The sequence below is a fragment of the Scatophagus argus genome, chromosome 15, assembly GCF_020382885.2.
Source record: "Scatophagus argus isolate fScaArg1 chromosome 15, fScaArg1.pri, whole genome shotgun sequence".
NCBI classification, from domain to species: domain Eukaryota; kingdom Metazoa; phylum Chordata; class Actinopteri; family Scatophagidae; genus Scatophagus; species Scatophagus argus.
The window spans coordinates 7,665,554-7,690,622 of record NC_058507.1 but is presented as its reverse complement, the minus strand read 5'-3'; the positions used below and the strand labels follow the sequence as shown (position 1 = coordinate 7,690,622).

The following is a 25,069-nucleotide window of genomic DNA, read 5'->3' as shown; positions in this document are numbered from 1 at the left end:
ACCTAGAGCTCCAACCCTCCTCCTGGAATGCCATTAATCCCGACATTCCCATCTCCGTCTAGAGTGAGATCATTAGATTGCTCAGCGGCTGTGGAGTTAAGAGACATATTCTGATGAAAACATCCTGCTGCCTGCTCCTCCTTTCTCATCCCTCTGTATGTTGCTGGTGTGAGCCAGAGGTTCAGGATGGAAGGGGAGGCAGCAGAAGGAAGGTACAGTCTGTCCAACAACCACTCTTTAAATACACCAAACATCTGCAGAAAAGGCTACTCTTACTATAAATGGAAAACCTCAAAGGACGTTTTCTTGGCACTACGAAAATTTCTAATGGTTTTATCTGCACACCCATAGTGTGGACAAAAAAAGGACAACGAAAGTGCAGCTCAGTGATGATATTTGTAAAATCACAGATGCCTCAGAAACTCTGTGGGTGTATTAATTACAGTGTTTGGTGCATCACATTTGATTAACCATAAACATGCTTAGGGAAATACATCAGATCAACAAAATCTCTCCCACTCTGACAAGAGTTTACATCAAAATTGTTTTTCATATCATCTACTATAAAGACAGACAGATAAAGGCAAAGACCGCAAGCACTGATAAATGAGCCCAAAACAATTTAGATTACTTTAGTTCAAACAGTGAGACCATGGGCACTACAGGGCAACACAAGTGTCAGATAAATTGGACTTCCTTCTTATTGATGAGTGTAAATGATGAAGGAGCAGCTTGATAGCTGGAGGCCTGAAGGTCCCCCTCTATTGTACAAATAATCACATTGTCGTCATCAAAGGTTTTGGCCACAAATGAGAGTGATTTTTAGGGATGGCTGTGAAGGTATATTGTGCACTACTGAAGGATATACCCAGTGTATACTGCATGCACTGAGATTGTAAATATCACCTGCACAAATTGTTCATATTCTTTTTCAAAAGCACTTTGTCTTTCATTTCTGCCTCTATGATCAATAACTGGCCTTTCATTTTTGCTTCTTTTGTAAAGGGACCTAAATTAAATTCTGCTTTCAAAAGACTTCATTAAATGCATTCATTCAAACTAAACAGTGTTCCTTCTCCTTCCCAACTGTAGGTTATCATGGAATCTGATCCAGACCAAATGAACAAATAAAAGCCTTTTACAGAGCACTGCGACTCAATTAGGCCTTTTAACCGAACCACAGCGAATAAATCACTTTGTTGATCAATGTCTTCAATAATTAAATGCTGGGCCATAGCTTTTCTGTTTTGCTGCTGCCAATACTGCTGAAATTTATTTCTCTCTGGCTGTACAGGAAGTCAATTTTTACAACCCTTCGATTTTCGACTGTGAAAGCAAATAATTTGAATGCAGCAGTGAGGGGGGAATTAAACAGTCTGCTATGTAACTGCAGACGGCAATGTCTTTACAGAGGCTTTCTTTCGGTTTTGTTTTTTCTGCTGCAACGTTAATCAATAGCTGAATTTAGATACACCCTGCAGTCCTAAACCCCATGCGCTACCCTCAAGGAATGTTGGTGCACAATGCAGTGAGACTCTGAACCAGGATATGAATATGATATAACCATCCAGCAGTGGTGCTATCCACAGTAGTAATCTAATATGATGAAATACATCCGCTGAAAGCATTTCGAAAAGTTTTCTGCAAGGGTCTGATTGTGTCTCATGCTATAGTGTCCCTCTGGACAGGACTGTATATCATTATTTTTTACTAACCTCGGGCTATTTACTGCACTTTACACTGACGAAATAACTTACTTTGAATCGGCAACCCTTGCCCTCTTTGTAAGGTAATTTCCCTTGCTGAGAACGGAGGAACCAGAGAAGGAAGCAAAGGGACAAATTATCCTCAGTGTCTAGACGGGTACACGGGCAACAACAAAGACTAACCTCTACAGAGCAGAGATCTGAAGAAAAGACAGGCACACAGTCAAATCTCTAGGTTACAGCCCAAGGTTTACACAGAGTCTATGCAATATACAGTATCTGTAACTGCGCTAAAGCAAATAATCACAAAAAACAGAAATAAATAATGAACTTGTCAGGCAATGGAAGGAAGAGTACTTGGGGAACATAAATCACACAAGTATCACAATGCAGCACCTCCTTCAACAAGATTCCCTGGGGAAGGGTCTGGGCAGACTTAGATCCTGGACTCTCTCACAGCTATGTAAATCATACCTGCCCTACTAGACCCTACACCAGACCCCAACAGTCCCCTCCAGACACTACTCACAGCTCCCCTGCTAAACTGTTAATTCAACCCAGAAATCACTACAGCCGCAGAGCCCGTGGCTCCAACCTAAGTCTCAGAGGAAGCTCTCTAACCCCAGACACAAAGCTCCAGACCTCTAACCTCAGCTCCTGCACTGCAGCCCCGAGCCCTTGGCTGGAGTCACAGTTGTGGGGCTGTAGTGGTGGGGTCTTGGTAGCATCTACCTCAAAATCCCACATTAATCATGAGTCCAAGATCCAGGCCTTCAGTCTCAGTTTCAGTCCCTTTTCAAAACTCAAAGCACAATGTGATAAAGTGGCGCTGTCATATTAACTCCAGCTCTCAGTGCTCAAAAAGCACAAGAATAAATACACACGTCAGATGAAAAAAATTTGGGTGGATAGGGGGAGACAGAGAAAGAAGAGTTAAAAGTTTAGCTTCAGAGGCCATTTTTGATCCTTCCAGACACTTCATTGGGAGCACAGCAGGAGGAAAAAAAGAGCTGTTGATGGAATGCAGCCATTTGGTTGACCCTGTGGCCGTCTCAGGGAGGAAGGCCGGAGACAGGTAGATATATGGCCAGTTTGTTATTGTGAATTCCAGATCCTGTGATTATCTCTGACTTTCAACCTTCTGGAGTTTTTTAATCTGGGGATTCCTGAGACAGTTCACTCGCAGTGGCTGACGTAGCTTCTTGCTCACCTTTCTCTGACCCTCTCTTGACTACCTTAATGCTGCACACACACACACTCACACGCACACACACAAGCTGCAGGATTCCCTGTTTAGGAAAAGAAGGAGAGAAGAAGGAAAAAACAGTACCTTACAGATTCCAGGGCCAGGGTCAGGTTTCGTTTTAATGTCCGTTTGCATGTGAATGGGGGGGGCTGTAAGAGCGGGTGGCTGGGGAAGAACTGGGGTTAGTGTGGAAGGGTGTGGGGTTAGCGGGAGTTCCCCATGGCAGCCGTCCATTCTGCACATACAAACCCCCTGATGTCACACACCGCTACTTGCAAGCTGGATGACGAGAACCAGCTTTTTACTGCCACTGAAGTCGCTCTCCTCACCACTGATGGAGAATTTGAAATACCGCTAGCTTTAAAAGATGGTGATAGACAAGACAAACAGGAGACTCAAGACAGAATCAAGTTTCTGCACCTTGCTCCAAATGAGAGGCGGCTGATTGAAACCAGATAAGGTTAAAATGGAACTGTTAGGTCCAGTAATGAGATTCCCCGAGTGTATGTTTGGATTAGGTGATTACAGACCTCGCCTTCCTCCCGTCACAGTCACTCTCACATGCACACTTACACACATACGGACTCATACGTGCATGTAGGCACACATGCCAATGGTGAAACATTGAGCATTAGGCCATTGTAAGGGTAAGAGTTCAAGAAAATGGTGAAATACAACACTGTCTTCCTGTCTCTTTACTTTTATATGGGGGGGTGTAGCAGAACAAAAGGAAAATGGGTTATGAAAATAGACACAGCTGGCAGAGCCTAAACAATGGGCCAGCTGGTTTTTTTGAAAGTAATGATCCTCACAGCTTCTTATAGAAGTGACAGGGTCTGCAGAGTTACTAATAAAAGTACAGCTAAGATTAAAAGAAGAAGAAAAACTCAATAACGGAGCCTGTATGTCAGACAGACACCTGCTCTTGTGAAGGTCAGTGTCAGGTTCAGGGCACACACAGTGCAGGTTGGGGACAATATATATATATATATATATATATGTGTGTATATATATATATACTTTGTCTATTCCTGAAAAAGTACTCTTGAACCAACAGCTTAAAGATTTTATTTGAATTATTTTTTTAATTTACTCTGTTATCAAACAGGCTGAATCTCTGCTATAAATCTTTAATTTTACCAGTGTGCCTGTGCACCCGGGCACTCAAAGTAAAGTATATTGACATACATTGAAAGTTTGTAGGCTTAAGTACTCCGTGAAAAATATAGCGTGCATAATTAGGTGATGTTTCCATTTTTTAACTGCTGGGACAACACTGTCAGAGGCTTGCAGCAGCTAGTTTCAATAACGGGGTGTGTGTGTGTGTGTGTGTGTGTGTGTGTGTGCGCGCGTGTGTGTGCATTGTTCTTTTGAAAAGTTTGTCACAGTGACAGCGTCACCGGGGTTTTTGACATCGCCTGTCATGCTGAAGATCTCTGCTGCCTCTGTTGCTGTCACTCCTTATCAGCACTCATTTCTTAAGTTCATACTTGCAAATATTCAAAAACCATATTACCATACCTACTGCTGCCAGGGGGGCAGAAATGAAAGGAGGCAATAATCTCCCTCCTTCTTTATCTGCAAGCTATCCTTCAGCAAAGTATTCAGAGCTAGGAATTTTCAGCAGGGTTTTATGAGTGAGAAGGATATTAATGTTTTGATAGTCATCTTTTTTTTTTTTTTTCTAAAATGATCCAGCTTGTGTTCTCTATGGCAAACACTCTAAAGTTATTCTTTTAATACTCCGCTAAATTATTCTATTTCACCTCAGGTTAAATGGCAATGTCACAAAAGAGCGTATATAAAATTATTAAATACAGCACACAATAGTTTGGGGAGTGTGGGGGCGGCTTACATGCACATTTAATTGCATTACAAGACAAACACTTAGCACCATAATGCAGAATCACAGCAGTACAATTTCACAGTGCTTCCGCACAAAAACATGCTGCCTGGCATGCATTTTGGCATATCCATCACAATGCTCCTATCTGCAAGGTGCAGGGTAACCTGATTTAAGGGCAACTTATTGGATTTGTGGGAGGGACTGAGAGGGGTGGAAGGGAGAAAAGGAAAACAAAAGGGAAGGATTAATCACGATGCGATGGCATGACAGTGCCTACAAAGGCGTCCATGAAACAGTTGCTTGACGAGAGAATGATTGCAGGATCTGCAAGTAACTGGCTGCCACCGGCGATGTTCTTCCTCCAACTCAACTTGTCAGGTGTAATCATTTTGTTAAGCTTAATGTTTTATGCAAATGCACTTGGGGAAGAGTTTTGTCAGGGGGCTGGTTGTTGTTTTTTTTGTTCCTCTGTTGTGTGATGTATGTGTGGGTATGTATTGTGGTTCGATGTGTGTATGGTGTGTGTGTGTGTGTGTGTGTGTGTAGGTGATGGGGTGGGTGGATGGGTAGCATTTGGCGGTATGCTGTACGTGTGTGGTATTGTTTTTTAAGCACTCTGAAAATATTTGCATTCCTCTGAACCCTGCCTGTGCTGCCCTGATTATTTCCTGTATGCATCAGGGTTTTCTCTCGTGAAGATCACACGGCTCAAGTCACATCACACGCTGCTTGAAACGGAGGGAGCTGGCGCTCGCTAGAACCCGCCTTCTCCAGTCTACACTGTTTCAATAGAGAGCAGAGGATAAAAGAATCAATGAGGAGAGGAGAGGAGAGGTCCGATATGTTCCAGCTGTTTCTTGGCTGCAGATAGCAGTTGATTTTCCACAATGTATTGACACAAAACTGTTGTGTCAATACATTGTATCGGCATGCATGGTCTCATTATGATATATGAAGGCATGTAAGCCATTTGTAACTTTTGGACTTTCAAGGTGACCGAGAAAACTCCGGCAACCATCTCATTTGTCCTTTCAATCGGTGTGTCAATATCAGTCGGTTTCCCAATTCTGTCACCGCTCATTTATTACAGTAGGTTTTTTCCAGGGCTATTTATGATGACAGTGATGACAACAATACTACATTATACCGGTTTTTCATGGATAACAGGTCATATATCTTGGGTAATGGCAAGAGAAAACCCACTCTACTGGATGTGTGCAGCATTGTAAGAGCCAGCAGACACAAACATCCAGCCACACTTACTCCCTCAAATCAGAAAATGTTTCAGCCATAAATATCCAAGGTAATCATCTCTAAAAGCCCACAGAGGGAGAAAAAATGCATTGGCACGGACCAAACCTAACATGGCCCTCAGGTCCTCTTTATGAATTCGCGCCTTTTTGTACTTTTATTGAGCTATATCATTTTTTATGGTTCATCATCATCATCATCAGAGGATCTCATGTGAGAATCAAAGCCTAATGTCAGCGTTGAGGGAAGAAAGCAGTCAGGCTGAATGCAGTCTTAGCCTCAGGTTTCATTTTCAATCGTCCTTCCCCCCTGCCACACGTGCCTTAATTTGCTGCCAGATGCGATAAAACGGATGTAGCCTGTGGAAAACAGGGTGGCTGTCTTATCTACAAGATGATATTCACTGCTTTGCCTTTTTTTATCACCTTTAAAACTCTCAGACTTTTACACAACCACCTGAATCATATGGAGTATGTGCTCTCTTCTACACTCTGCTATTTCAGTCAGTCCAAGGAGACATATTGAAATTCATCTACACTTGAGCACGTTGAATGAAATTTGACAAATTGCTCATTTTTTAATTCCCCAAAGAGTGTATGCCCCGAAGCTTTCACTCTACAAATTTTAGTTACATCTTTTTCATCATTGTCTTGGACTGAAATAGTTTTGGATGGGAAGTCAAATGTTGATGATTCGTGACTCTGAAAGTTATTTTTGCCTCAGAAAGGGGGGTAAGCTGTATGACCTTTAACCTCATGCATCTCCCATGTGCATACAAGTCATGGTGGAAGTATTCGTGTAAAATGACTTGACCTGTAAAGAGGGAATAATAAGAGGAATGGGGGAAATCTCAAAGCCTGTTTTAGTTTATGTTATTCACCCTTTTTTTCTTTAGAGACCCAATTTTTCTATCAAATGACTCTTGAAGTAGTCACTCTTGTACTACTGACATGTATAATCTGAAGTTGCCCTCTTACAATACTAACCAGAAAAATGCACCTATTACAGATTATAGACATTAACATCAGATGGTATTTCCGAAATTATGACTGTCTCAAGACATTAACGCACTGGACCAAATGCTACTGTAAGTCCAAACATGGGTGGTACCAGAGCTACAGTACACACTGCTCTGTTTCTCATCTGAGTGTAGAGCCGATGTGAGGGTTGCTACAGAGGAAAGGCCACCGAGCAGCCGCAGATGGGCGCCACGTGCCTTCTGTCCGTCCATTCATCTTGTCAACATGCTTCACGGGGACAGTTATTCAGAGAATGGACTCAAGGAAAACAGGCAATTAAATTCCTACTTCTACTTTGTACTCCTCATATAATCTGCGATTTAACTATATATGCTTAAAGGGGTACTCCACCAATTTTACACATCTTGGGGAGTCCTGAATATGTGAAAACGATGGTATAAACCCTTCTTCCTGACAATGGGATAAATTGCAGGAAGTGATGTTACTTGGGTCAGTGTTGGCTGGGGCTGAATATTACAAGTTTGAAAGTGAAAAATAAATCTATGGTGTAGAGTTAGAAAGTTCTGGTTCTCTTGTTCTATTTCACTGACTTAGAATGTTTTTTGTTTTGGTACATCTGGAGTCTGACAACACTCACTGACACTCTCTCTACTCTTTTAATATAATAAATAGGAATCTGCTAACAATCTGAAAATGTTAAATAGCAATGACAATATAGAGGAAACTCCATGCAGAAATACACTTTGTAACTGAAATATGCAAAAGTTTGTGTTATTCCAAAGAATAGACTAAGATTCAGAGGAGAAGCAGCCTCAGGCATAAAGGGGTTTTTTTCTGTTTGGACACACACATGCACTCAGGCAAATTTAAAATCAGCCCATGCACAGACAAACACAGCCAACACATGCTCAAATGCACATGAACATTCCTGCTGTCCTCGCTCCGCACTGCTCTGCGCTGAGGTTAATATTCATTCTTTTTGCTAGGTGGTTCAGATGTCCCTCCACCCATAAGTAAGCAATGAATAAACTGTAGCTTCCAATAAAAGATGGTATGGTGTGCGAAGTGGATTTAAAATATGGTAATGAGAGTGTGTCTGTGTACACACACACATTGCATGTATCCAAGCTTTGACTGGACCACCAAACCAGACCAGGGAGGACAGGCAATGTTGCAAACGACAACAAAGCACTTCAATACCTCTGCACAGGCAACAATAAAATGGCATCCACGGGTGCAATTACAGAATTAACTAGAGTGGTGTAGTGGCTCTTTCTCATTAGAATATTACCTCTGGCTCCCAACAGCAAGTTGAACCCCATTAAGATGACCTTCACTGGTACAGCGCTCATTAAAGAACGCTGAAATGCTCTTTTTCATCTGTGGCCATAATGAGGGGACCAGTGTACATATCAATATGGAATTTTATCAAGAAAGGCCCAGGCTGCAATTATAAAGACCTTTTTGAAAAGTTCACTTCTATTATTCCCCTCTACCACTGGTAATGACATTGTGGCCATACTCACCCCCCCTCAGTAAGTTAATATCAAATATGAAACTAGATATCAATGGCCCCAGAGACTGTCTGTGTACATGTGTGTGTGTGTGTGAGTGTGTGTGAGGACATGTGTCTGCATGTAAGCGCTACCACAGTGTAAGCATGTGCGTCCTTCATTGCATTGTGTCTTTAATCTTTTGATATTACAAGCCATTCATCATTTCATCCTGACACCTCCATGAAATAAAACATACAGTAATTAATTTTGTTAGACGCACACAGAGAGACGGCGAGAGAGAGAGAAAGACCAGGAAAGGACAATAGAAAGAAGGTTTGAGGGATCCTAAATTAAGATTAAATTTAATGATATTTTATGTGTCAAATCTCATACAGATTTACTTTATTTTCAAATTCCAGACGTATCAAGGGAAGAGCACTGATGCCAATGAATATAATCTACTGATTGCTCGCTCGATTCCTAAAATACATCTGATTTATCATTTATCAATATGAATACTTAAGATTATAATACTGTATGACTGCCAGATTCACCCACTGATACTGTAAATGTCAGTTCAGAATACAGATACAGTAATATCCATTAAATGACTGTATCTTATGCTTGCCTGTGGTTTCATGGTTTTATAAGCAGCAGGACATATTATCAGTGTATTACGCTTCATATTTATATTATGGAAGCAATTCTAATTGCTATGTAAATTTGTCTCAAAAGGGTATTTTTATTTTTTTATTAACTACAAATACTGAAACCATTTGATGTAAACCAAAACATGGAAAATGTACAGCCAGAACTGCAAACTGTGTGTACAGTATACTTTTTTTCCCCCTTCATGATATCATTACTCCATCACAACCCGCTTCTCCTGTCAGTTGTGGGCTACACACCAGCCTGTTTCACACTGCTTTCTTCTGAACCCTCTAACGGTGTTGTGTTACAGCGGAGATGGATGCTTACACTGTGGAAAGTATGAAATTAAAAGGAAGAGTCTGATAAATTGACAGCAGGCACCTCAGGATAGAGAGGCAGGAGATGGAATGATCAACCTGACTTGAGGGGGGGGAGCGTTGGGCCACTGAGGAGAGGCTGATGGATATCCAGCACAGTGTGATGTTTGGCTGTAAAAACGTGTGCTGTGTTGTGCGTTCTTTGTTTCATTTGGGATTCCCATGTTTATACTGCGTGCACACGTTTTCACAGCCAGGTATTATTTAAAAACCAATAAAACCGACATGCCTTAACTTTATATGGTTTAAACCTTTTTTTGCTGCTTTACAGAAATAAATGAATTAATCATTCTGTATTGATACATGTATGGAGTAGAGGCGTTTTCAACACATTTTAACATGAATATTAACTTTTTAATGAAAGTTGTTAAAGTAACAAGCCTTTTACCATAAGGAAAATAAGTTTTATAAGCTGCTGGGATTGCTAAAAGGTTTTTTTGATAATCGATACATCTTGAAGACATGCAAGCCAACAAAAAGTCAGAATACATATGAAAAAGAGAAAAAAAAATCCGTTATTGCAGAGATTGTCTGAAACGCTGCCACGGGCTTTTACTATGTGGCTGTGCTTATTCCTGAAACCTGCTGTTACTCACAGAGAGAGACTAAATCCAAAAATAGGCTCTGCATTCACGGCAGAGCCAAATCTTTACTCAAATATTATGATATTGAAACAGAATGCCTTTGTTTAAATTTCTGACATTAGAGAATTTTGGAGAATAGAAAGCATCGGTACAAAAATACCATTGGGAGACATAGCTAAATATTGAAGTCATATTTCTAAATTCAACGTTGCGCTGTGTTTTCTCTACCTTAACAAAAGCTATAATTCTGATGGTCTCAGCTAATGTGTCTGTATATGCATGAACACATACAGGCCCTCCCAACCCTCAGCCTTGGGCTCTTTACTCCCAGCACATGTGTGTTAAAATTTAAGGGGCAACAGTCAAGACATTACTGTAACTAATTTCCTCAGACCTCCACTCCTCAGCAGCAAATGGCTACGATGTAGTGGCCTTTCCAACTGGCTTTATACCTCCCGCTTGCCTTATCTTCCTTTTCTAACAGTGGTAAACCCCCACCCCCCTTCCAACCAAACAAACTGTCCGGCTGCTCACCCCAGCACAGGTGTTTCCCATTGCCACTCACAGTCCCTCTCGCCCCAACACCAACATTGTTTTAAGGCAGAGGACTCTGGGCTCCTTCCACAGGCTTCTGACAAGCCGTCGGGCTCATGTTTATCTGCACGCATAAAACTACATGGATCACAGTGTCCACTCGCTCAGCCTCCTGGGACAACACATGGTTTTAACATTAGTTCATCCCTCTGAATGGAATAAAAGAAAATCTGGGAGGCTTTTAGCCATCACAGGAGAGAGCTGATAAGTAGGACAGAAGATGAAAAACTCCTTGCATGCATCATCCACTGTCATCCAAAGTAGTTGCTTCACAAACATTATAAAGAACAAGTGCAGTGTGATTAGGCTGTTACCATACCTGAGTTAATGGGAGCGGCATGCATGCAGTCATCTTGATAATTTAATTTGAGTGTGCCCTGAGGTGGAGCAATCTTTATTTCATCAGCTCAAAGCAGTTTATTTCATTAAAACGTCTACTTGTCCATCAGTACGAACCTGTTCCTTTTGAGATAAGCTGGCAGAGTTCATCATAATTGCAAATGTTTGCCCATAATGTAAAGACCTTGTGGGGTCTAGAATTCTTTGAGATGAAAAAGGTTGTCATGCATACAAATCAGAACAAGTGACAGTAATTCCCGCCAACATTTTTCGATTAGTGGCAATTCATAAAGAAGTGTCAGAGTTGCTTGGACCTGCAGGGCATTATAATTTGGCCCCATGGTTTGTTTTAATTCTCTGCTTTTAAAAGTATTCTAAACATCTAGGATTCTCTAAAAATTAAAATTCTATTCTTTTACTTAGTTTTTTACTTTTATCAGTGTTTTAGGACTTTACTTGCAATCAAGCATGAAAATTAGTCCTCTCCAACTACCACCGCTCATTTCAGCCTGACTTCTACCTCTCCCGTCTCATACACATTTACAGTATGTACATTAATGCACACAAAGGATCACACACGTATGCACACACACACACAGGCACATGTCTACACCCCACTCCCACACACATCTCATGCCGTAGTGGCTAAGAGCGGACTAACTGACAGAGATTGCTGGGTAATTCAAGCCAACATGATTGACTTTATGATCACTTTAAAGCCCCAACTAGTCTTTATGCTTTCAAGAAATGCCAAAAGTTTCCAGCACAAAAGTAGCAGGGAATCAGGCATGAAGGGAACAAGAGGTAGAAAACCCCCTACAACTGCTTTCACTTCAGAGCCCACCCTCCACCTCCCTTCCTTCTTCCCTCACTCTTTCCTCCTTGGCACTTTTAATGGCATAAAATTATGGGCCTGCAAGAGCGACAACAACTGTCTAGGCTTAAAACATAATACGTTGACAGGACTGACACGGCCATTTTCTCCTCCTCCATTAGCGTTGAGACGTGACCACCTCCTTCTGCTCTTATAGAACCAACCGCGGTGGCAGGCCATAGTTGTCAGACGTCACTTCCTCTGTCATTACCCGCCGACACGCTGACTGCTTTCATTCTGACACACAGAAATAAAATAAAAAAATATCAAGTAGTCCACAAGTATTTCAAGAGTGGTCTCTCCTTATTATCGTGCACTAGTCACAAGGTGGATGGGAACATTGGGAATCATCAGTAAGTCTCTGAAGTGATATTAAATATTTGGGATTTTGGGAGAGAGAGCTACGCAGTAAAATAAGAGGTTTGTTCAAGAGAAAATTATCAAATATTGTCTGACTTTATGACCCACTCATTTACATTCTTACTTAAAAAAATCAGCTACTTATTAAATTGTGTACAGTAAGTGACCCCAACACATTTAGCACTGGATCATGACTGATCGCTTGACTGAAAGGACAATGGTAACCAGTTCGTCATTTTCACATTTTAAAGTTGTACATTGTTAATGTGGTGCTTTGCTAATTTGGATTTTTTTTCCCTATTCCTTGTCATTTTATTGGGCTGGATTAAGGATCTATTAATTAAAAAAAAACAACAACACATAAATATTAAAAAAAATAGACAGTAGCTTGGCATTCGGTCTGATCCTAAAAAGAGTATTGGTGACAGTAGTATTATGAAAAGATAATAAACTTCTTCTCACTTTGCTTCCAAGTACCAGACACATGTAAGGCTCAGACGGAGATGCACACTGTTTATGGGCACTTCAGCCATCAGTAATACTGACCTCTGCTATCATAAGTCCCTCAAAAGTGCCATCAGCACTCTCTATGACGCTGTAAATGTTGTGTTGAGAAACATACCCTGCAGGATTCCAGGCCCACTCTCAGTCCTGGTTTTGTGCCAACCCGGAGCATGAAATCCATCCCACAGTGCAAGGCCCTCAGCTTCTGAAAGTGTAGATCTGTCTCTTAGCTAAACATGTCGACGTCTTTCTGTGCTGTTTGCTTCTGCGGCCTGCGAGAGAGACATGGAGAGACCGATAATTCAAACAAACAGGATGAGGATTATCATTCATAAGCTGCATAAGAACTTCAGTGGAAAATGTTGGGTTTGCTGAGACCATAAATAAACAAGATCTGCACAAAGTTCTGGTGTCAGCTTGTCCCAGCTTAATAAGTATATTATTGTTGCTCTAACTGCGTTCTCCCTTACACGCCATGTTGTCCCAATAGCACAGTGTAGCAGAGCCAAGGCCTTTGTTTGGCTAATGTCCTGTGGTGGCTTCTGATTGGTTGAAATGACCTGTGACACCTCATTAGCTCCTCAAGTTGGCCTCTCTGCATCATGTTATTAATGGCGACACTGAAAAGAGAAGCCATATTAACCACCTCGCACTTAATGGTGCTGGTTTTGATTAACATCATCAACACCAAAATGACAGCGAGGTTAATGGGAACTTTGAACAGCACCCAAATACACACACACACACCGTAAGCATCCAAACATGCACACAAATACACAAGCACACACACAAAAAAACATCTTCCCAATCTTGGCAGATATCATCTTACCAGGGATTTGGGTGGTTATCATAGTGAGCATGAAAAATAAGAACGAGCGGCCCAGGAAGCCTCCACTGACTTGTCTATGTGGAGCCTCATTAGGGACATTGATGGATGAGCTATTGCCACCACTAGGCTCTCCCTAGAAAAGCACTGGGTATTATTAGTGTTTGTGTGTTTATAAACTGACACTTAATTACAGGTGCAAAATCATACCACATACATTAACGAGTTACGGCCCATTGAGTATAATGCAGCCTGGAAATTTAAGAGAAAGAAGAACTTGGATTACAGCACTGTGACCAAGAACTGGTCAACGCCTGATGATTTAATATCTAAATGACATAAGGAGAAACATAAATAATGTGTTTGGGGATTTATAAAATCTTTATTGGGTTTTACTGAAGGAAATATAAATTTTGAGCCAACCAAAATTAGAAGCTTCAGTTCGGGAAATAAATGAAATGAAACCTTTGAAAAGTTGACATACTGGAACTGGCAGAGTATTTGGTTTGTATTTAGTCTTTTGATTTGCAGTTGTGGGAAATGAAGTCATTTCTTTTGTGTCTTCTAGTAAAAAGTTTTGAAATGACCGTTAAAAAAAAACAAAAAACAGAGAAAATGGTAGGGATTTTTTGAAATCGGTATGCAGAGGTAGAGTAAGCTGAAATCAAAAATAAAATGCATGGTCACTGTTTTGTTCACTTTAGGAAACCCACAACACTTCTAGTTTTCTATACATCAGCAAATACATTCCCAGCATCTTCATTAGAATTTACTGTGAGAAACAGCTGATCTTTATTTTATGAGAGAGCTCCATGTCATAGAGAACTCACTTCCCGTCCTCCTCACACACACACACACACACACACACACACACACACACTAGGCCTACTGTAGTTGTGTATCGGATTTATAGCCGATAGTTTACTTTTATACCAGAGGAGGTCATATGATATGATATTTTCTGTTTCCCAAAATGGCTTCAGCCAAGGGCCCAGACGTATAAAACACACTCCTGACAGCGATACATTTCACGTGATGACACTACTCTGAAACAATCTCGATATTGCCTTTCCCTGTCATAAACAAAACCTGACCACAGTTCTGTTTGCTGGTGTATGTGTCTGTGTGTGTTGCTGTCAATTTGTCTATCCAGTTCGTGTGTGAAGGAGGGAGGGAGGGGGAAGAATGGTGGAGGGACATGGAGACGAAAACTCTCTTATTCTCAGTGGTAGACGTAGTAAGTAGATGGTTTCACTCCGGGGAGAGCAGTGGGAATGGTTGTAAAATGCACAACTCCATGGTAACTGAAGGAGATGAGGCTCTGCTGAGAAAAGAAACAAAAGCAAGAGAAAGAGAAAGGGTGGGAGGCAGGAAGGAGTGAGGGCTGAGAAAGAGAGAAAGAAGGAAGAATGAAAGAAGAAAGAAAGTGAGAGGAGGGGAGGCGAGCAGACAGACAGAAAGGGATGGAACAGACATGAGGGGAACTCTGGCAGGTGCTTCATCATCTGCTAAGGCACTGTCTGGCCGCCCGTAAACAGTCATTGGGCTTCTCGGGGGAGCAACCTTCTCCATAACTAGCACAGGTATAAATCTGCCTCTTAGCCACTAAATTAGACACATTCTTGAGAGAGTCTCACTCTGCAAGTGCTGCACAAACCTGAGGGAAAAAGGAAGACAGAAAATTAAGCAAATCCACAGAGAGCAGCAAAGGAGGTGCATGAATAAGGTATAGCATATGTGAATTTAACCAGATGGCCATGTTGATCTATATGAAAAATTGTTTTTGGTTTTTTTTTTGCTGTTATGAATAGTTTCTTTACACCAAGCAAGAACTAATTTGACCACAATCTCAAGGAGCTGTCATTGCATCATGTGTAAGCGCCTGCTGTGGCTCAAAGCTGAGGGCCAAGTCCAAGGTCTGCGCTCTGTCACATCGTCTCAGTGTTTATCCTTCATTATGGCTCTGAGAACAGCGACACACCCATGTTTTTTTTCCCCTCAATGAATTTTTCTAACTTATGAAGTGGTGACACTGTGCGACAACATGGCACTTGGATATTGTTTTAACACTTGCAGGGCTTGGTGCAGGGACGAGAGGTTGGGGTAAAATACATGAAGAGGAGTGATCTAGCGTTCTGACCGCATGAAGTTCTGACTGCGTGCGTGGAAATGTAGCTGTGTTTGCAGCCTGTATGATGCAAGTCTGTGAAGAACACTACGTTCTACAAATAGCAAGACTATATGTGGACTTTTTTTTTTTTTTTTTTTTTTGCTTTACGAAAGGTAACGCAAACCAAATATCTACATTAAAAACAGTGACACATATAAACCACATGTGTATATTCTGTAGATACAAAATACAAACATATAAGTCAATGAAAAAGTCAAGTAAGGTAAAAACATATCAAAAAGTGTACCAAAATGTTCTCTGATAAAGAAGGAAGGAATTGTTTACATGGTGTATATTTACATGCCATATCTGCTCCGCTGAATGCTATCTGCTGCTTTGAACTACTTTTCTGAAGTCAGAAGGTCAAATTTGTCATCAAAAAGCATTGCAAACATGACACTGAAGTGTGCTGCTATGTGTTGTAACAGGATGCTAATCTCGCAAACACTCCATCTGTATTTGCTAAAACATTGCCTCACTCATGACCTGTTTGCTTAAATGCCACTTTACTTGCTCATTTTTTTCAAAAGGTATTCTGCAGGTCAAAGGAAGGGAAAAAGTAGGTTAATGTGCAGGCGTTTCATAATATTGTATGAACAGAAATACTGCATTGACAATCTGTTGTAAAAATGAAGACAACCACCTTCATGTATTAATCATGTTCAATTTTGTGAAGAGAATTAAAATCCTCTCATTTCACATAAAAAAAAAAATTATCATTCACACTGACGCCTTAGTGATATCAGAATAAACAGTAGATGAGAAATGTATGTATGTATCTGTAATACCAAATATTTAAGTGCTAGTGTAATTATATTACACACAATGTCATCAGTACTTCTTGTCTATGGTGGGATTTGCACGCAGGAAACAGTGGACTGTACTAATTCATGCTTTCAGTCTCAGCAAAGACTTTCTCAGTCCTCCAGTTTAGCTATTTTACTAGTTGCCCTTTGAGAGAGTTTCTCTAAAAAAAAAATCCCCACAGGACTTTTTAACATTCTTATAAAACGATTTTACAGAGTGATGTGAGTGTGAATTCTGGAGATGATGCCACGGAAAAAAGAAAAAGAAGTGAGCACAAGATTGTTAGTGAGAGACAGGAATAATAAAGGCAAGGTGGTGAGCACATTTTACTCATAAATCAAGAAGACATGATATCATACGATATGTCGACTTTAAGTTGGTTGAATGGTGCTGAGTAATGAGAAAATGATGTCCAAACTGCACTCTCACCAAGTTAATGCTGCTGTTCAGACAAATATTTAAATTTCAAGTAATCGGGCTGATGTGAAAGATTTAAACAAACCTTCAAACTAAACTGATCCAAATAAAATGTAAAAGCAAAATTTTAAATTCATATATGTTGTTATTTCAGAAAGTTTTAATCCATCTTTTATTTTGATTGATCACACAGACAATAGTGCATATTAAAACAACCAAGCCATAATCAACCTTTGATACAATAAGACCGGTGCTGACAGAAATAATCCACTGGCCACCTTCTTAATGAATAATTGATGCCCATCTTAACAGGCTAATGAATGAATGTGGTTTGGGTTTGAGTGATAGCCCTCTCGTTGGAGAGCCATCCCAGGAGGGACGCGGCACCGGAGACGGACGTGCCATTCTCTATAACCTGTATAATTGGTCATTTGACATGAGTGACTCAAACTGTGTGTGTGAGTGTGTGTGTGTGTGTGTGTGTGTGTGTGTGTGTGTGTGTGTGTGTGTGTTCATGCACCAACAGCGAAGACTGACCCTTTTACCCTATTGTTTATTAGCACTGTTCCAGGTTATCACACCAATTAGGGCTGGAATAACAGTGATCAGGAAAGGAAAACAAAAAAGTATAAAAATGCATACTGTTAGTAGAAGGAATGGAGGATGGAGAATAAGAGAGTACTCTTTTGACCTTACTAAAAATATGTTAGAATAAAGAATAAATAATCCAGAAGTAATTATGGAATGGGATTAAAAAAAAAAAAAGTTTCAGATGGAAAGGGTTTTTTGTTCAATAAATAAATAAATAAATGAAAGTGTATGCTGTGTATCTCAGCTTAGTAAAAAAAAAAAAACAGTGTGGAGAGGCGAGAGAACACCAGAACTGTTCCTCATGTGCATTTGTGTCAGGCTTGTCCAAACAATCATACTTACATTTTAGCACTATTATGCACACACCCTTTTTCCACAGGTCTGATAACATTCTCACTGCAGTTTCGGTGTGGCGCTCTGACTAAACAATACCTTATTGACACGAGCTCTGGCCTCACAATAGCCACAAAACATCAGGGTTCCTGTTTTTGTTGACACTGTTTGAGCCTGCCATTGAAGGCAAAGCAACTGTGGACACAGTAATGCATAATTGGAGCTCTCTGTCATACAATACAACAAATCAGCCCTTTAAATGTTTGAGCATGATAAGGCAGAGAGAGAAGGCACACAGAGGGGGAGTGGGACAAAGACGGGGGGGAAGTCAGGTGAACGGAACAGTGGAAAGTTGATGGAAATGGAGAGTTAAGAGAGACTATGGAGTCGAGCACCACTAGGGGACAGTAGTAAGTCATGGACAGCGTCGGGAGAGGTGCTCAAGTATGTGTGTTTGTGTATGCATGTGAGTGAGAGTGTGTGTGTGTGTGTGTGCGGCAAACAGTGAACAAAAGACTTTCTTTGTTGCACTCTCAGATAATAAAAGAATTCAGAAATAGCTACTTGACTGCTTTAGAAAAGATCTTGACAATGCGTTGGCCCATAATGCACAGGAACAGCTTCAGATTTACATAATCATATGTAATGTAAACCACTACGAGGCTCCACAGCCAACAAACAAACTGACTGGGGAGAGGGTGACAGAGAGAAAGAGGGATCCACTTTCCCCTATGGACTTTATACGCTAACTAAAAGTACATTTTGCTTCATCTGCTCACGTTTGCAAATTTTGTGGCCTTGCGTGCTGATGATTCAACAGAATATACGCTTCTCGGGTATACACCTAAATGTAAGCACGGAATGAGTCGTAACAAAGCTGTATGTTTTTTTTTAAATATATATATAGACCTAAAAATGATTTACAGCTTTTATTATTGCCATTACATCAAAGAAAGAAACACACACTTCAATGGTGATTCCACAGTGACAACGGTTAAAATATCAGAAATTGTATCTGGTATCAAAACAAGGAAGTCTCTGTGTTAATAAGACACATAAATACAGGCAGCTTTTCTCTGACCACAGATAAAGCTGAATGGCCAGAGGATTTCACGCTGTTATTTAAAGCATTGCTACTTATATCTGATCTCTTTGTCCTATACTTTAAAAAGGGTCATTTGTTTGGTAACTGGTTAATCCAGAGAAGTTAACACCTCCACGTAGCCCTGACGTTAGATATAACTGTCAGGAGGGAGCTTGTGTTTCTTTTTCTGCTATGGTAACTGAGGACGTATATTCAAAACATGCCTCCTCCTCCTCCTCCTCCTCCTCCTCCTCCACCAGCAATTAAAAGCAGAACAATAACAATATTCACCAATGACAGCAGCGTCTGTACAGTAGTTATGCCCTTCGTTAGTTTCACAATGTTCCTCATGAATTAGTTAAGTCTGTTAATTGCACATTTATTACACTCAAGGCCACAGAGACACACTAAATGGCTGTGGAATAAAAAAACACTTGAACACATATAGGAATCATGGAAAATAAATAAGCTTTCACATTTCTGCTTAACCTTGTGTGGCAAAAACAAGTCTCACAAATTTAATTTATTTAGGAAAATGAAAAAAATCCTAACCAATCATTTATTGGGAAAAAAGGACAATTCACAAATACCACATTTGGATTAGTTTAAAATTATTATTGAGAAGTCGTGTTTCTGATTGAGTGACAAATCACATTAAAAAGAAAATCTAATTTTAGGGACTTTATTTTCAAGGAAAAATAAATAAAACCAACAGCCCTAATTATTCCAATATTTACATTTGTCTCAAGTGCTCCCAAAACAACACACTAACGATCATATTTATCCTCAGACAAGAAGATAAGGCAAATATCAAAATGATCCAGCAACATTATCTCTTTGTGTTTACACTTTATCATCGCCTTTTCGGATCTCCGGCATGTTTCATTATGGAGTGACGTTTGAGTGACACTGCGCCGGCTGTCACAGCCATGTGCTGAGGTTCCCTCTCATTTCCAGCAGCAACAATAATAATGACTATTCTAGTGCTAGCCCCACTATTTGTGTTATTGTTGTGGGGTGTCAGACACAGGCCCTGACGTTTGCTGTGCTATCAGCAGGAGTGTACAAATACAAACACATTTGCTTGAGTTATTGACCTTTATCTCCCCACTTTCTTGACAGCCTTCTCCAGTTATTGACAATACAAACACATGGGACGACGCATAACCTTTCATTTACAGAGCACTCTCTCTCTCTCTCTCTTTTTGTCTCTCTCTCCCTCGCTCAGTCTCCCCTTCAGTCTGTGTCTCTCCCTGCTCTTGCAATTTGTTTAAATAAAATGGGGCAGACAATGGTACTCCTCATTTCTGCCATTTTTCTTTCACTCCAAATTTCAGAGGATAATATCATTAGACCGATACAATGGCTGCTATTCAGCCTTAGATACACAGATATTTCAAGTATTCAATATAGTTTTGACATGCTGACATTAGGGGAGAGTGTTGTTTCCCTATTTGTTTGCTTACAATATTGATTCAATCATAAATCTTTGATTCCTAAGGCAAGATGTTAGTCTTTATGATTTTCAAATTGCCACAGAAATATATACAAGACCAGTGCAGTGAAAACACGAATAATATGGAAAAGATGCACAAATAAAAAGAATTTTGAAAAGCTAAAAATTGCTATCAGTGGAAAAATAAATATTCACAGTGCATACGCACCACTACATTTCTGTTTAAACACACAGAAAAGCATAAAGAGAGAAGCTTTATTTATGTAGAATGAGGAGCAGTATAATTATTTTCAAAATGGGACTGAATCCATAAACCCATAATAAACAGAATAATATACTGCATCTCAATACAGCATTGAATAACAATGGTCATAAAACCCACCAGTATTCCGCTAATGATTCTCCTCCAGGATTTATTGTGTTTTTCAATGTGTGTCCTCTTGCATTTCAGCGTGAAAAATAGCATACATAAAATACGGGTGTCCCTACCAGTCAGCCCCTCTGCAGGTACTTCAGAGCCCCAAAATTAAATTTTAAACAATCCAGACCAGTGTTTGGTGACCATGGTTAATCATCAAGAAACAAAGACATCAAACAATATTTGATAATGAGAAAAATGCCTCCAGGATATTAGGGGATGGGGGGAGAGCACAGCGTGAGCCTCGGCAGCAGAGCTAGGTAGAGAGGCCAGACCAGACACAAGCCGCATTCACATGTCTGTGTGTGGGGATGGTGGGTGTCTCTGTGTGTGTCTGACACACAAAAACACACACACACACACGTACACATGTATCAACTTCCATGTCATGCACATACACATATGCATGCATGCGTGCACACACACACACACACACGTGAGCACACACACCTCTTATGGAGTTAAAAAGCCATTAAAACATTGCCTCTTTTTTTTAAGTTCATGACGAGATAATTAGAATTCAGTGTATGGAGCCAGTGGTGAGATTACAGCCTTGTGAAATTGTGCTACATTTTGAACTTCACTGCATCACGTCTCAACCCAATTATCTGCAGTTAAATGGCTTAGCGAAGCTCCAAACTGTGACTGACGAAAAAATACAGACTAACCCAAAAAGTTTTCTTTACAGATAAAAGTGATTATTTTCCCCAAATTTTCTGAAAGGCTAAAAAGCTAGACCTCTATCTGATATAGCATTGAAACCAAATACTATCATGTTTGGATGGGAAATAAATACCTGTAAATAAAATAGTTAAAATGAAAGTCCAAGTCTTTGAAGAAGTGAAATTTTTACTTTTCAGTAATAAATGCAACAGAATGTTTTCATTTTTCATCAGGCCAATGTAATTAGTGCTAACTAAAATAAGGAGTTGGGCAGACAGGCGAGGCAGGGGAGGTGGTGGGGTGAATAACGAGGAGAAAACGTTTTTTTCTCCCTTCCTCTGTCATACTGTTATTGGGTTATCCTTGATTGACGCGGCGTTAACGGTCTGGCCAAATCGAGGTAGATCCAACAGCCTAGTCCAAAAGGCAGCATGTGCAACCACCTCGGACATGCAAATTGCACCCGGGCAACCCGTTGACTAAGATTAATGAGCCTGGGCTGCAGCCTTTGTTTCCACGTGCAGCCGTTTATAGTGAAATACAATCCCAAAATATTATCAATCCCCTTTTAATCCAGTAAATTTGTTCACATAGCACATGTTGTTTTGAGCTATTAATTTACAGCCAAAAGAGTGCATGTGTGTGTGTGTGTGTGTGTGTGTGTGTGTGTGTGTGTGTTATGGGGGTGAGCACAATTGCATTTAATTACATGTCCACTAATTAAATTCATTAAAGGATAATAAAATAAATGGAAGAAACAGCTTTGAAAGCTTGGGTGAAACACATGTGTCTTGTCTTCTCTGTGATATAAAATATGGATGTGGGATTTTCAGGGGCAGTCATGCTGTTCAGGGGGGAATGTATGAATCTGATACCTTGCTAATACTACAGGCATTTCCTGGTTATGGCTTTCCTCATGTTTAAGCTGTGAATTTTAGAGCTGAGATCCCAAATTCCCCAAAGATTGGAGAGCAATTCTGTGGTGCAGAGGAGTGAAGTCACTTCAAAAATGGAAAAAAAAAGAAACATTGTGACAGTAATGCTGACAGTGTAGTGTAACAAAATGCTCTGTCTGTATGGTGAGTAATATCACTGGATCTGCTAAGGAGGGACTAATGTGCAAGACATGGGAGTACTTGCAATTTCCTTAACCTGTGTGATGAGTAAAGGAAATTACACAACCTCACAAACCTTAGATTCATCGACTGAAGATGCTGTTGATAGAAAACTATTTCTCATGCACTCACGCACACAAACACTCTTTCTCCCCTGCGCAGCCACGCACATTCCCTCTGCTGCAAGCAAAATGTAAATGTTTTCCAGGCATTAAGGTATATAAGTGCCATTAGTGGAACAGTGCTTAGCACTACAATGGTGTGCCGAGAGCAGTGGAGCAGAGATCAGTGCAGCATCTCCTGGATATCAGAGGGAGACATCCTTTGTAAATTCATCTCCCACTGTGCGCAGGCTTCACAGCTGGTTAACAGCACTGTGTGTACCACTGCCCTGTTTACACGCAGCCTCCAAAGCACTCGTCTTTCCCCCTGCATCCTTTCCCTGTATCCCCTCCATCGCCTCACTCTCTCCTTCAGCTCTCATCACAGCCCACTGTGGCTCTCTTAGCCATCAAAAAGATTTGTGCGTGTGCGCACACAGGACTACACACACACACACACACACACACGAGCAGACACCTACACACAACAAAATCTCTGATCCCCTCGCTTTTGGGGCCATTACAGTACACTGCCTTCCAACCCCTTCTCTGATTTTTATCTTTTTATACCATCACATTACACTGATCCTTTTATACCTATTACACACGCAGCTCCCCACCAAACCCGCTGATCTGCTGATACTTAGATGAGTAAACTGCTCCTCCTGCCCCTGACCTCAGCCCTGTGTAGCAATCAGACCAGACTTCCTCAGAGGCCCTGATCTTATCTGGCCATACCAATCCCACTACACAGCTCCCTTTTGTGGGCTCCAAAGAGAACTGAGCCCTTTCAGACCTAAGGACTGTGCCGGTGAACACACAGCCCGAGACCTCAGCTCATCTCAGACATCATACTACACTGCCCAACAACAATGAGCCCTATTTTCTGATGGACCACAGGTCAGATACAGCCTTTCTGCTCAATGCATTGTTCATCCACAATGGAGGAAACTGGCAATGTTAATGTCAAAAGAAAAGACCAGAGAATTATTTGATATTGCCAAAGGCTGGCTTTTGATGATAATGTCAATCTGAGTTGAGATTTTTTTTGCACATCTTTGGGCTAATTACTTGTAGTGCAGATTATGTTGTTTCATTTTTGCTAAGTAAAACACAAAAGAGAAAAAAATGTGAAACTCACCATAATATGACGTTGAGACTGTCCTGCATCTGTGTGTAAAGACAGAAGGTTAAAGAGTAAATCTATTAGGGTAGACTGAGGTTTAGCACTGTTCAGAGACTAATTAGACAACAACGCCATTGTAAAATTATATTGATCTCAAGGGATGTATTAAACAAATTAGGTCTTTAAAATTTTAGTGATATCTCAGTATCCCTGTCTAAAAACAACACTGAAGAACACTCAAAAAAAATAATATGGTTCAAGTGGAAGTAAAGAAACAAAATAAATAATTTACTATGGACTATTTTTTCCCCAAAATCAGTTTGTATTTGTAACAATTAGATGCTTTCTATTGAAATGCAAGCAATTTGGAGCTACAAATATATTTAACATTATTCTTGTATGTTTCTTTTCTGCCGCAGTGGTCCACAGTACATCATCATCTGTTGTCTGATTTACATATTTCTGCCAGGGGGCATTTAAAGCACTACCTTTGCTCCATCACTAGCGGTGAGGTGAAAGGTGTTGATGATTCTAGGGGCCCACGGCTGGGGATGGTCCACCAAAATTCCTGTTGGTTGCAAGGAAATAATTAGGAAAAGCTCATACTGATTTTCTCTCAGGAGGTGGGGGCAGAATTCCTGTCCAAGCCCCTGGTCGAACCACTGCAATGGTGAAATAAAACCGTATAATACACATCAATGATGTGTCACTGCCGTGGAATTTGTAAAACTTTCTGTCTTCTTCAAGGAAAAGTGAAGCACTGAACTTACATGGAAACTTACCAGTTCTGTCTGCAGTTTATGATTTAGGAAACGTAATGTAAGAAAAATAAATGATTAGAACAATTCTAACGTGGCCTTTTCGTTAAAATGTGCAATTTACATGCAAACACAGAACTATGCTAATGCTGTAATTGAAAACTGTGAAATTAGGGACAGGGAGAAATTGCAGTGAGTTGCCTCGCTGTATTCATGCTACGTGTATAAACACGCTTTCAAGAAGGCGCTTCCCTCTCTCTTCTCTATGTCTCTGTCACTCTGTCTCATACAACTCTCTTTGCCCGTACCGTTTAGTCATTTTCTTTTTCATTTCTTTACTCTGTCGGACCTGAGAGCTTTCGGCGAACCATTTCACGTTCGAGCCTTTGTATCGCT

General features: G+C 40.5%; 1 long non-coding RNA gene across 1 annotated transcript; it reads right to left on the bottom strand.

Annotated features, from left to right (window-relative positions):
• Nucleotides 1-5,584: 5,584 nt before the first annotated feature.
• On the bottom strand, nucleotides 5,585-25,041 carry LOC124071647. The gene is made up of 5 exons (XR_006845355.1): nucleotides 24,982-25,041; nucleotides 24,404-24,483; nucleotides 23,931-23,959; nucleotides 12,927-13,080; nucleotides 5,585-12,181 (listed from the first exon to the last, which is right to left on the bottom strand). It is a non-coding gene; the product is annotated as an uncharacterized LOC124071647 (long non-coding RNA).
• Between the last annotated feature and the right edge of the window lie 28 nt (nucleotides 25,042-25,069).